Below are 14,951 nucleotides of genomic sequence, written 5' to 3'. Positions count from 1 at the left end.
AAATTTCTTATTTATTTAGCATATTTTAATTATATGTGAATATGCAAATATAGCAATCATTTGGAATTTACATTTATTAAAAACAAATAGAAAGTCAACAAACACAGGAGGGCACAAATTTTCTTTTAAATGGCTGAAATACCCACATTATCTGGGATACAAAGATTTTTGTTTTTCAATAACAGGTCATGTCTCTGAGTTTGCACCCAAACTGTAATCTTTCTTTCAGGCAACAAACTTTCTTCTCTTTATTCTTGCAAATGGAAAAATGGCCAAAAGAAGAGGAAACAAAACAACTAAACAAAAACTAAATGTTTCAATGTTCTTTTGGAAGTTTAGTAATTTATGTCAAAAACAAATAGCACTGTTATTCCTAAATGTAATTATTATTTGAAAAATAATATATGTTTATTTGTTGGAGTGGGATAGAGCCCTCTATAAGCAAATCATTCTTTTCTATTTCTATAGATGAGCAACTTTGGGAAGGTCATCTTGTGAAGGAGGAGGAGAACATCCATTTAACTGTGAGATTAGCAGCATCAACCCCGGAACCAATAGTTTAATAGACCCCCAAGAAGATCATCCACTTCACACAGTCAAACTATGTCTTATTAAGACAGAGACCAAATTTTACAATACTATATACAGCAGTCATCCAGTCTCAACTTTTATTAGATTCAATGAAAGCTTCTTAGATAATCATGTCACATAAACATAATCTACTAAAACACAGTAAAATATATACTACAGCTCAGAAGTTAAAATTAAATTTTCCAGTAATAAATTATATATCGTATTTATTTATGATGAATAAACAATAATATTAAATAATTAATATTAAATATTTGTTAATATTTATTTACTATTAATATTATCATGGAAACTCAGATGAGCACTCATTTTTTTCTTATGTAAAGACAATTTTATCAAAGAGAGAACAACTTAAAAACTTATTTTCCATAATCTAGAACTAGGATGTTCATTCAGACTTTATTAATTATTGACAACAACAACAACAATGAATCTGTCTTGCCAGAAAGATAGTATCTTCTCTGCTGCTTTAGCCTTCATTTGCTGTTCTGAATTACACTTATGACCAACTTATATTGTAATCTTCTTGGGCTATGTTTCCTTGTGATTGTTAGCCATTATATTGGTATATTAGTATAATATTAATATATTAGTATATTACCATACTACATATGACACTTAATAGCTCATGATATCAGAATATCTCATAGTTAAAATTGTGGACATTTGAACTTCTGATGGAAGTAGTTGTGTTTATTTTTAAGGTTTCTTTATTTTTATATTTTTAGAGACAGAATCTGGCTCTGTCACTTAGGCTGGAGTGTAGTGGTGCAATCACAGCTCACTGCAGCCTTGATCTTCTGACTTAAGCCATTCTCTTGACTCAGCCTCCAAAGTAGCTGGGACTACAGGCTTGAGCCCCCAGACCTGACAAGCAGTTGTGTTTAATTAGTGTGTGATAAAGATGAAGACACACAATTGTAACGGATTTCTCACAACCGTCAACTTAATTTTAAAATTTTCATCGAGTTAAGTATGTCAAATTTGATTCAACAATTCACATCTGAGTTTGTAACACTAACAATCTGCTTTCCTTCTCCCTATAATAAGAAGACAGCAACTATTGGTGTAGTACATGAAAATAGGTAAAAGAAACAAACCAACAAAAAACCAACTAGGTACTAGGTAACATACTAGAACCAGTAATAACAGCATCATTTACCAAAATTTATCAAAAATTAAATCTATTAATTGATGGAATAATGTGGACTTTCTTTTTTGGAAGCCATGAGATCAGTCTAATTTTTTCAAACCAAATTAAGAAAGCTTCAAATACATCTTGGGATATTTACACTTACCAAATCTCACACGGTAAATGTGTGATGTATGAAACTTTCTCAAAACGATTCAGTTATGAAAATGCTCAGAGGCAAACTCTTCAAACCTCCATTTGTATATATAGCCAGAGTAGTTCACTTAAACAGATTTTTCTTTTCAAAGCTGTATTAAACACTCCTTAATGTTTTTACCAAAGTATAAAGAAACCAACAGCTTTTAAAAGGAAGATTTAAAAATTGCTATATTATGAATACGATTGTATTAAATACAGTTAATATGTGTAGGTATTATTCTAGATTAGTGCAAATGAGAATAAAAGTTTCTAGGATCTAGATTATTTTAGAATTTCACTAATAAGATCAGTTTCAGTTTAGTTTGATTTCCAATTATCAATCCAAATGTCTTACTTTGTTTTCATTCTTACTATATTTTAAGCATTATAAATACAAATTAAACTTATTTAGAAAACAATACATTTTAAAAATTAGATTTGCATATTTCATTTAAAATTTTAAGTCATGCTATCTACACTACAAATTAATTTTTCTAAACAAATATCATCATAAAGTGATGATATAAAAATAATACTGAAATGTCATATTTTAAATGATACAATATATTTTCACAGTGGGTAAAAACAAATGTAAGAATGCTTTTTTCTGGAAAGTGCTCAACTAATAATATGCAAAATGAACAAAAGTATATCTGTGAGAGAATATTAGAAATAATCTAGAGCTGGGAAAGAAGAAAAGTTATCAAATTTGTTAATAATCCAAATGCCTCTTCAGCACTAAATTGTGTGCAAAATTACAAATACACAAGAAAGATAACATTTTATTTTGCAGGTAAAATAGTTTGAAGATCAATGAAGACTTTAAATTTTTCTAAGTTTTTAAAAGCTTGTATGTGAAGTTGAAGCTTTGTAAATGTATTAAACTTTTTATTTAAAATGTCGGTTACTTACTTGAAAGAGGTATCAGGTTTATCTAATCTACACTGTAATGTGGTCAGCATTTAAATTGTTGCTATATAAATAGCAATCCAAATAATAAAATGAAAAATAGCAAATAATTGTTCTTACCTCTATGCTTAGTTATAGTTGCTTGTTAAGCTGCTTCACGGGTTGAGACAAACTACCAGCACTTCAAAGAGCTCGGTTCTCTGCTCAACTCTCTTCTCTAGTTACATTATTTTTTTTCCTCTGCAAAAAGATAGTCCACCAAAAGAGGAAGTTATGAAATAACAGTCATTATGCTTTATCCATTTTATGGGGCATGGAAAATTATTCATAAAGCTTACACTTGAAATCACAGCAACAGGCTATAATTGGTGCCTGTACACATATATAATTAAAGTATACGCATGTTTATATGTGTAAGCAAATTTTAGAAAAGTTAAGCTATTGAAACCTATAGTTGGCCTGGCGCGGTGGCTTACGCCTGTAATCCCAGCACTTTGGGAGGCCGAAGCGGGCGGAATACCTGAGGTCAGGAGTTCAAGACCAGCCTGGCCAACATGGTGAAACTCCGTCTCTACTAAAAATACAAAAGTTAGCCTGGCATGGTGGCAGGCGTCTGAATCCCACCTACTCAGGAGACTGAGGCAGGAGAATCGCTTGAACTCAGGAGGCGGAGGTTGCAGTGAGCTGAGATCGCAGCCATTGCACTCCAGGCTGGGAGACACAGTGAGACTCCGTTTCAAAAAAAAAAAAGAAAAGAAAAGAAACGTATACTTGATTAAGTAGTGCTCATTTACATAAGGAAACATCTCCTGTGTGGCTCAATGATCACAGAAAATATTTCTCTATGCAGAAGAAAACTGTCCAGCTGATATATGGGAATAAACTTGCTTTTACAAATCTAATTAATTTAAAGTCTTTGAAGTATGACCCAAATGCCAGTCTGACTACAGGCATCCTACTAAAGGAAGAAAAAAAAAAACCTCCAGTAAACAGGCATTTTCCTGGAATTTGGGTAGTGGTTTTTTACCTACAAGTCTCAAACTTCCTTTCTCATGAATAGTTGCCTGTTACATATAGATAAAGCACTGCAAAACTGAAACTGTTACTTACACATGAACTATGGTCTTTCACTACTTCAGCTACAAGAGTAAAAAACAGGTGCAGAGGTGCAGATCCTGCAAAACTGAACATTTAGCTGGCTAAGTTTCTTACAGGTTGGAGTAGTAAATGAGAATATTTAAAGGACAGTAGGGACAATGGTTGAAAAAAGACATAAAAAAGTTGATCAAAGCAAGTACTACTGCCAACTTCAAATAAAAGGATATATACAAATATATTTATCATGGGTTTAGGTTGCCAGATAATAGAAGCCAATGTGTAGCTTCATTTTTTATGTGTGGCAGTTGCTCCCAACCTCCCTCGCTCATTGGGGAAGAAGGAGATGGATTGCAAGCGCAATACAGTAATTATGCAAACCTCCACATGTTGCAAGAACCACTTTCTGGACTTTAGAAGCTGTCACTACACCACACTCTTTGCTTTTTATTTAACCTTATGTCCAAAGAGGCATTAAATTTAGAGTAATTAGACTGGGCACAGTGGCTCACGCCTGTAATCCCAGCACTTTGGGAGGCCGAGGTGGGTGGATCACTTGAGGTCAGGAGTTCGAGATCAGCCTGGCCAACATGGTGAAACCCCATCTCTACTAAAAAAAATACAAAAATTAGCCAGGCACGTTGGCAGGCCCCTGTAATTCCAGCTACCCAGAAGGCTGAGGTAGGAGAATCCCTTGAACCTGAGAGGCAGAGTTTGCAGTCAGCCGGGATCCTGCCACTGCACTCCAGCCTCGGCCACAGGGTGAAACTCCATCTCAAAAACAAACAAACAAAGAGTAATTAGGAGATGATTAGAAACTGAAATATTTTCTATTTCACCTAAACTCATACTTAATGTGAGTTTGCAGGAAGTTAAATAAACCAAATGAAGAAAGCTGCCCCTTCCAAAAAAACACACCAAAAACACAAACAAATAAACGAACAAAACCCCAGTATGTCATCGATATCAAATTTTATTTGAATTCTTTTGTGAACTACTTATAAGGAAATCCCTTATAAGATTGTTGTTGATGTGATTAAAATTGCTTAGATTCTATGTGTTTAGACAAATTTTAAATATTATTGTATTTGGGTATCATTATATAAAACACTAGGCTTATCAGTCCCCAAAGACCCAGTCACACTCTGGAAGCATAGTCCTCAATGTCTGCTGTAATTTTAATGTATTTTCTCAATATTTGTGTACCTTTTGCCTGAATAGTGGATGTATATCTCTACTTCTTCTCTAATGATCCCTTCCAGGCTGATAAATATGCTCAAGTTTTCTTCCATATTAAAAACTCCTCCTCTGACTGACTTGTCATATTACTTTCTTTTCCTTCATCAGAACTTTTTGAGAAAGTTGCCCACATTGACTTGAGCCCTTATATCTTTTTTGTATGTGTGTATGGTAGAATATATTTAACAAAATTTACCATTTGAACCATTTTTAAATGTACAGTTCAGAGGCATTAAGTACATTCTCACTGTTAGGCAACCATCACCACCAACTATGTCCAGAACTTTCTCATTCTTCTAGACCGAAACTCTGTACCTATTAAACAATAACTGAATGTTCCTTCCTGCCCTCAATCTGGCAACCACCATTCTACTTTCTATCTCTATGAATTTGATTACACTAGGTACTTCATATGAATGGAACCATATGACATTTGTTCATTTGTGTCTGGCTTATTTCACTTAGGTTCATCAAAGTTGCAGCATGTGTCAGAATTTCCTTCCTTCTTAAAGCTGAATAATTTTCTATTGTATGTATATACCACATTTGTTTCCTATTTATCAGATGATGGACACTTGAGTTGTTTCTATCTTTGGCTATTGAGAATAATGCTGCTATAAACATGGGTGTGCAAATATCTGTTTGAATCTTTGCTTTCATTTTTTTTTGTATATACACCCAGAAGTGGAATTGAATCATACTGTAATTTTATATTTACTTTTTTAGGAACCACCATACTAAGTCCACCTATCTTTCTCACATTTCTTCCTTCTGCATGGGTTTCCGCTTCCTCCTATTTATCAAGACTCTTGCCAAAATCACCAGTGATCTCCCTGTTACCAAATCCAAAATCCAAAAGCCCTCTTACTTGACCTGTTTTCAGCACATGCCAATGTTGACCACTTCCTCCTCCAGGAAATGTTCTCTGTCTTTCAGTTCTTGACTTCACTCTCACCTTCTGATTATGTAGCAACTTCTCTGATTTATTTATGAGTCTTTAACTCTGCTTCTCTAGTAAACGTTGCCACTTCTCAGGATTCTGTCCTGGGCTTGCTCTCCTTACCCGACAATCTCAGTATCCTTGCATGGTTTTAATTGGCAAATACTGATTGCTCCCAAATCTCTGTTTCCAACCGAGTTATCTCCCTAGAAAAGTTTTCACCAATGCAAAATATAAAATCATTTCTACTTGCAATGTACAGAAAAGAGTCTGCATAGAGGCCCTAAGATAAGCCTCAATTAATTTTTCAATTCTACTATTGTTTAAACTTCAGCAGGTCAGGGATTATTTTTGAGCCCTATTTCCTCACCCGTAAATGGGGCCTTAAATGACCACCTAAGATGGTTACTGGAAGTATAAAACAAAGACTACTTAAATACTTTCTTATGTTTATAGTATTAAAAATAAAGTTAAAGCAAAAGTCCATTTTAATTCCTTCTAACATGATTCTTCTCCATAGAAATAAGTAATACTATCAGTTTGATGTGTATACTTGCTTAACTATTTCCTATATAATTACCTGTAAGACATATAAGGAGTTAAATAATTTTGTGGGGTTTTAATGTAAATAACATCACACTGTATGTTCTTCACTGTGACTTTTAAAAAACTTAATATAGCTTGAAGGTATCCCAAGACATACTTTTGAACGGATTCATATATATCTAATTCCCTTACTGATTGAATTTGTGTTACTCTTCACAGCTAAAAATAATGTGATCAGTTGAGCATTTTAAATGTCTCTTTAAAAGTAGTACAAGTCTTTATCTGAGGTAGACACAGGAAAGTAGAATTGTTAGATCAGAAGGCATATACATTTAAAGTGTTAATAATTGTCACTGCCAAATTGCCCAGTCAAAAAAGGTTTGACTCCGACATTTCCTGTTTTTTTATGCGATTGCCAGTATTTGCTTTAATTAAACTTTTAAAGATTTGCCAATCTGATGGACAAGAAAATGGAGTCTTAATATTTTTATTTTGCTTTTCCCTGATTACTGTGGATATTGAACACATATTAATGTTGTATCCTCCTTTACAATTCCAGTTTTGTGAACTACCTGTTAATTCATTCCAAACTTTTCTTTTTATTTTATCTCATTATTATTTTTTTTACCTGATCACCTACTACTAGGACCAAACATTTCTTTATTGCATAATTGTCAACTTTTTATTGATATGTAGGATTATAAGTACATTCTGTTTGAATGCATTGCAATAATTTTTCTTTTTTGGTGATAGTCCATTCTCCCCATCCTCCATTTTAGGGCTTTTCATGCTGGCTATGGTAACCTCTTGAGATGACCCTAATATTCTCTGATAATGTCTTTGATTTCTGGCACAAGATAGCCCGGTTCATTTTGTGTATTTCTTGCCCCAGAACTGAAATCAGTCATTTATCTAAAGCACCTTCATTGCTTTTGGTAGACAGGGATTTTTGAGATCACCACCTAAACCTTAGTAGTGCTTATTGTTATTGGGTTATTAATAGCATTTGGAATAAACTCAGTCAACACATTGTTAGTTTCTTCTATGTGCCAAGCAGTATATAATTGCAAGAAAAAATATATTTAAACATGTATTAGGAGTTTATATATGAACATGTTACATCATATATTGCATTAAAAATAATTTACGATTAATATATCTAATACACAAAAATACCTTCTTTTTAAATACAATTCGGGCACTATTTTCTTATGAAAGGATATTTTGATAAAGGTAACAATACAGTAATAATCACATTTTGCATTTAGAACTTTCAAAATACCCTTCCAAAGAAATTTCAAAAACCATGCAGATTAGAAAAATATTAAAGTTTTCATATTTCTCATTATCTTCCTTCTCATTTACCATTTTAATCCTAAATCGGCTTTCTTCTTCTTTTTTTTAAATTTTGCTATTATGCGCCTATCACATAGAAGAAAATAAGCATCTGTGCATATGTCTCTGGAAACAGATTTCAAGTAAAATAAAATAAATATATTTATGGTTTTAACCACTATTTCTTTCTCAAGGCATATTTTCATGGCCACTTTAAAACTACTGAAGAAGCAATATTTCAACTGCTCTTTTCATAGCTCAGTGGTGACAGAAATATTTCTGGTTCACTGATTTTGTTTTTTACTTATTAAGAGAATGGCTTAAATATTTTAACATTCTTTTTTTTGCACAGTTAAAGAATTGAAGAGGAAAGCATAGTCTGATTATTTTCAAGTATCTCTGACCCTTAGTTTCCTTATATATAAAAGTGGGTGATAATACCAACTCCACTGGGGTACTGTGAGGATTAATTGAATATCATAGGTACAGGGCCAAGAAGACCATGCTTCCTGAGAACGATGGTGATGAGCATTTTCAAACCTGATTTGTGAATGAATAGTTGGACAAAAATATTCTTCTAATTTTTGAATATATTTATTTGAAAACATAGCAAAGGTTAACAAATTAAATCACATCTAGTTGTATATTTATATTACATTGATTGTGTTTACTAAGAAAAATGAACTTTAAAAAACTAGGAATATAGGAGGTTTATGGAGAGTCATTCATTCAATATTTTGTATCTGCTATATGTAAGGAGTTATGATAGGGACTGGGAATACAAATGAATTCCAGCTAACTTTGGCTAATGGATGGATCAGCATGATATAGAGAAGAGAGAACTTGGAGTGCTTGTTTGTATCTCCTTTACGCTGCCAGGGCATGGTTTTGGAAGTGTCTGTATCCCTCCACCTACAGCCACAGCTACTCTCTGTCTTTCTCAGTCTCAGCTATTAGCTATTACTAGGTTCCAATATCATGATTCTTCCTTGCCTTTCAGGTCTAGGGGTGGTAATCCAATTAGCAATTCCCGCCATTGCTCATATCTGCCAAACCTCATTTACTACTAATCATGGCAACACCTCTAAATACTCCCTTCATTAAACTACATGAAATCGATCATTTAAAATATACCACTTCAAGCAGACATTGCTCAAGATTTACATTAGTCCTTGTTGGGCACAGTGGTGTGCACCTGTAGTCCTAGCTACTTGGGAAGCTGAAGCTGGGGGATCACTTGAACCCAGGAGTTCAAGTCCAGCCTGAGCAAGAAAACAAGGTTCTAAAGGGGAAAAAGCAAGGTTAAAAAAATATACATTAGTCCTGTCATACAATTAAATTATACACTTTAATTGGAAACTGATCTGCTAGAAGGTGTACCGTTTCAGAGGAAACACAAAGGAGAGTTATAGAACATGTCATAGGCTAGCCAAATCAAGAATTGGTTCAGAAAGTGTAATGATTGAATTGACACTTGAGGATGAGTAGGACTTCATGGGTGTTTGAAAGGGGAGGGAACAAATTGGAAAAGGCATGAAAGTCAGAGAAACAGAATCATATTCACGGAGCTACATGTAATATCCTATTTGGGAGGCATAAACTAGAAGGGTTGGGCATGGGGTGGTGAAGGAGCACAACAGATGAAGCCAGAGAGAAAGGGGCTTCAGAAAATGAAGGGTGTTGTAAGGAACAGTGTCTTTTTTTTTTTTTTTTTTTTTTTTTGAGACTGAGTTTCACTCTTGTAGCCCAGGCTAGAGTGCAATGGCGCAATCTCGGCTAACTGCAACCTCCGCCTCCTGGGTTCAAGCGATTTTCCTGCCTCAGCCTCCCGAGTAGCTGGGATTACAGGTGCCCACAACCACGCCTAGTTAATTTTTGTATTTTAGTAGAGATGGGGTTTCATTACGTTGACCAGGCGTCTTATATGTCTTCCGAAGAAGAAGAAGAAAAAACTTCTAGTGTGAACAATCAGTTTTTTTGGGTGTCTGTGCTTTTTCCTACCCATTAATGATTCTCTTTCTTCTGGTGACAAGTTGTCACGATTTTTCTCTGAGAAACAGGCCCTTCTTTGGTATCACTGCATGTGAGGTGAGTGGCATCAATTTCCTCCTACACCAACATTGGTGTAAGCATATGACCAATGTCTGGGAAATAAGTTTAATTGTTTTCCTTTGACACAGTGATTGGTTCAAAGAGGAGCGTGTAATTCAAGCCAGCCAATAAGACTTACCTATGGAAATTTGAAGCTCTGCTTTTGCTGGGATTGGCTAGCTGTAAGAATTATATAAGCCTAAAACTGGGGACTACTGTGAGGAGAAAACCAGCCAAAGAATGAAGCCAACAGACAGGAAGGTAGACCTGAGGGAAAGTGAGAAGAGGAAGAGAGTTCTGATGACATCATCAGAGTCTGTGACTCCATCTATGCCTGAATCCGTCTTCCGCTTGTTTTCATTAACTAAGCCAATAAATTCTTTCTTTTTTCTATAACCAGTTTGAATTAAACTTCTGTCACTTGCAACCAAAAGTCTTTTATAACAGGGAGGTAATCTGGAGGAAAGGGAATGTTTTATTTGAAGTGTAGAATGTTAAGAAAAGCAGGCTTTTTTATTGTCCTTAGACTAGCATTGTCTAAGAAAAACATAATGCAAACCATATATATCATTAAAAATATTCTAGTCTCTACCTTAAAGAGAAAGAGGTGAAATAAATTTTAATAAAAAATTTTATTTAACCCAATATATAAAAAATGTTACCATTCAAATATGCAGCAATATAGAAAATCAAAGTTTCCCTTTTTAAATTTAAATTTAATTGATTAAAATTAAATATAATTAAAAATTCCGTTCTCAATGGCATGATCATTTCTCACTGTAGCCTCAACCTCTCAGGCTCAAGCGATCCTCTTGCCTCTCCCTCCCAAGTAGCTGGGACTACAAGTGTGCAACATCATGCCAGGCTTATTTATTTATTTGTTTATTTATTTGTTGAGATAGGGGTCTCACTATGTTGCTCAGGCTGGATATTTGATATTTTTTGAACAAAGAAATAATGGAAGCAAAACAATGCTTTTATAAAAATAATCTGACAGCTCCAGTATCTTTAAATCTTTCCTGATATCCCAGTCAAATTAATGCCTTTCTCTATAATCCTCTCACGTGGAGTCATAAGGACACATGCCAGGTTCCTCAGGGTCAGAAATGCTTAGTCATTTAGAGTGCAGCAGCCATAGAAATAACTCACGAGGAGCAGGATTCTCTCAAGACCTAGCCCACCCATTCTTTTGTCCCTGATAGGATTTGGAACATCCCCATAGCATTAAGTGGCATTGGCTTTCTGATTTCTACTTCTAGATCATCCGGGACAGTAGAAGACTGGAGTCAAATGTAAGATGCATGAATGATTAATAATACTTTTTCAAATGTATTCATTAACTAAAAGACCAATCCTGGTTTGAGACATGTTCAAACACGAAAACAAAGTCTTAGAGTCAAGAAAATATACTATCTACTCTCTGCTCCAAAGGAGGAAAGTATGCTTCATTTTGTTGTTGTCCCATCTCAGTTCTTTGGCATATTAGGTACTGAAAAAAAAATTGTTTAATGGAGCTAGTGAATTATAAAATACAAATAATAGTCTTTCTAATCTTCTTGGATAAATAATATAAAATAAAATAGAATTCTTTAAAAGTAGTCTTCCATTTTAAATCTATTTAACATCTTTTAATAACTTTTTAAATTAAAATTTTCTGATCAACACTCCATTTTCTTTCTATTTTTTTATAAATGTGAAATTATTTAAAGATATAATACTTCTTACCTAGAACATTAATTACAATTTTAATCAAATGATATTGTAAGTTCCAAGAGTCTTTATGTCCTAGCAAATGGATTACATAAACAGAAAACTTTTTTTGTGAGAAACACCCTTTTCTGTAAGAACATTTCAAATTCCTGAGCAGAGGCATTTTATATAGTTAAGTAAACATTTTTTTGTTTCTGCCAACTGGATGAGGGCTATGTTTATTATTTCTATAGTGAAACAAAAAAGGATATGTTTTCCTTCAACAGCATGAAACCAGTACAAGAGAAGAACATGTTTCTAAACGGGGGGCAGGTCAGAAAAAAGTCCCAAGAGGGAAGTTGCTGGGTGCTGGCCATGTCTAGCCATGGAGAAGGTAATGCAACAGCCATCAGTGGTGGCCTCAGCAAATGAGATAGTTGCAGCCACTTTTGCAACAAGGGCACCAGGGAACAATTGAGCAATTAGTGTTGGGAGGTCTCATAAAATGATACATTGACTTCATTTATTTGCTTTTTCTTTGTAGTTATGATGAGATACATATTTGGAAATGTGGAATCCACAGTTTGTGGAACTGTTAATCATCAGTAAGAGAAGTGGTATTTCTTAGGAAGAATTTAATCTCTGGTTTTTGGAGGTAGTAGTCTGTATCAATAGAAATAACTCTTTTTGACATTGAAGACTAGTTCTGACAGTTGATGGCAAGTATAGATACCCATGTGGTCACTACAGACTGAGCCCTCGATAATCATACTGAACAGCTTTTCAAGGTACTGTTTATAATAAAAAGTTTAGAAATTGGACCTTAATGTATCTGTTCTTCCCGAAAGCCAACTACCAGCAGTTACACAGCTTTTAGAAAGCTTCTCATGTTTCACAGCGACTAAAAACTCACAAAAATATCAAAGCTCAAGTACTTGGCACACACTAGGGAAACTAAGTCCTTATTTTGTGTTCTTAACTAAATCAGTAGTTTTAAAGGTTTCTTGAAGGTCAGGACATGATAAACTTTTGCTTTTTAAAAATACTTTTTCTGGAGATATACATACACAAATATATATGTATATATATATGTACACTATAGATATAGTTTTTTGGTGGATGGGGAGTTATAGAAGCAATATATGATCATCATAAAAGTTTAGAAAATAAAAAAACTGTGAGAAGGAAAATAAAGATCATTCTTTATTACAATCAGCTGGGGATTATTACTATTCAATGTTGACGTACATCCTTCCAGGTTCACATGTACGTGTATATAAACACATCGCATAACAATAATGGACACATATACAATGATGTTCCGGTGAGATTAAAATACTGTATTTTCACTGTACCTTTTCCATGTTTACACGTATTTAGATACACAAATGTTTAGCTCATGTTACAATTGCCTACAGTATTCAGTACAGTAACATGCTGTACAAGTTTGTAGCCTAGGAGCAATAGATTATACCGTATAGCCTAAGTGTGTAGTAGGCTATACTGTCTAGGTTTGTGTAAGTACACTCTCTGATGTTCACACAAGACAAAACATCTAACAATGCATTTCTCAGATGGTATCCCCACCATTAAAAGATGCATGACTATATCTATCTATTATCTATCTATAGATACAGATTAGAGAGAGATTATTTTTCGAAAGTAGGATTATATATAAATACAACAAAATCCTATATAACCGCCTTTCTATTTCTATTACTTACAGACAGGAAATATGCTAATGACAAAGCTACTATATTTTAGTAACATATAAAAGTATTATTCACAGCATCACTTGCATATTTTTGAACAATAGTTACACATATCCTTTGAAAACTTATATAGCCAGGCTACTGAATGATTTGGATGTATGATTTGAAGAACTTTTGTAAAAACTGTGACCTGCAAATGTAAACTACTGATTTAAATCTTTTAGCAGCAAGCCAACCTTTTGTGGCTATGCTGATTGCTCCATGTTCAAAGCAATTTCTACTGCTATAGTTTCTGTAATTATCAACAAAGACACGCAAAATATTTGCTCCAAACCAGAATAGGCCACAACTTGCAAGAAACAAGCTTGGAAATCAGTAATTATGTGACTTCAGGAGGAATGTATTAGTGGTTTTTATACTAAAAGTGAGCGAAATGCATCAGTAATTTCTTTCCACAAAACCTGGGAAAGTTTCTAAAAAGAGATAAGATCTGGAGGAGGTCATTAGGGAAGGAGCTATAGTACTTAAGAAAGTTAGTTTGGAAAATGAAGATTTCAGGGAGATATATAATCAAAATCTCAGACAAATATCCAGTGAACATTGTACTGAGAATCATCAAGAGATCAAAACTCACTAAGGAATTGATGTCAGGAGCTGCAGAATATTTAGAAAATTACCAGTTTGTTTTTAATTTGGAAACAAAATTCTAAATAGAGTTAAGTTCAGAAAGTGATATAACTAACATCTCAGAATGAAAAATCATTAACTCTTGGGTACATCATCATTCAGTATTTTATTCCTTATATAGTTTATTTACAAAACCAAACCTTGAAGTACAAGAAGAGAGGTGGTTTCACTGGGAATATTATAAAAGGGACTGGAAAGGGAAAACACCTTTGTGAGAATAAGTAATATGCAATGCAAATGATACACACTCAACTTTTAGAATAAGTGACTCATTGGAATTTTTTAAAATGGCAGAGACTCATCAAAGAGGTGATGTTAACTATGACATGATTTAACATGTTCTAAGTAATTTGGTCTCCACAGTCATTTGATTACAACTCTTCAACTAATTAATTTGAGAAATACAGACAGACTCCAAGTTTTTTTGGGATGTGATCCGAAAGTTTATTTGCATGTTAGTTGTTTGAATTTGCTCTCTCATAATTATAAGGTTATATGATGTTGTTAACTTTCCTGACAGGTTCATGAAAGCCTACTTAACGAATAACACAGCAGCCATGATTATTATGTCTTTTAAAAACCCTCAAAGATCAAACATAGTAAGCAATGATTGTTTTCTCATTTTTTTGTTAAATTATTTAAAAAATTTTGTGGGTATACAGTAGGTATATATATTTATGGGTTATATGAGATGTTTTGATACAAACATGCAATGTGAAATAAGCACATCATGGAGAATGGGGTATGTATCTTCTCAAGCATTTATCGTGTGAGTTACAAACAATCC

General features: G+C 33.8%; 1 protein-coding gene across 7 annotated transcripts in view; it reads right to left on the bottom strand.

Moving 5' to 3' along the window:
- The window catches only part of MBNL1 (muscleblind like splicing regulator 1), a 219,003-nt gene extending 215,244 nt beyond the window's left edge, over positions 1–3,759 (bottom strand). For 5 of the 7 annotated variants that reach the window (XM_054483043.2, XM_054483048.2, XM_063662358.1 and 2 more), the window contains exons 1-2: positions 3,459–3,759; positions 2,951–3,070 (exon numbers count right to left, since the gene is read on the bottom strand). The gene's annotated coding sequence lies outside the window, so the exon portion shown is untranslated. Of the gene's footprint in view, positions 1–2,950; positions 3,337–3,458 lie in introns of those variants that run through there. The other 2 variants (XM_054483055.2, XM_054483075.2) reach the window with 2 other exon arrangements.
- Between the last annotated feature and the right edge of the window lie 11,192 nt (positions 3,760–14,951).

Source organism: Pongo pygmaeus, chromosome 2 (genome assembly GCF_028885625.2).
Source record: "Pongo pygmaeus isolate AG05252 chromosome 2, NHGRI_mPonPyg2-v2.0_pri, whole genome shotgun sequence".
Lineage (NCBI taxonomy): Eukaryota > Metazoa > Chordata > Mammalia > Primates > Hominidae > Pongo > Pongo pygmaeus.
Note: the sequence above shows the minus strand (reverse complement) of the source record. Positions and strands in the feature narration are given on the sequence as shown.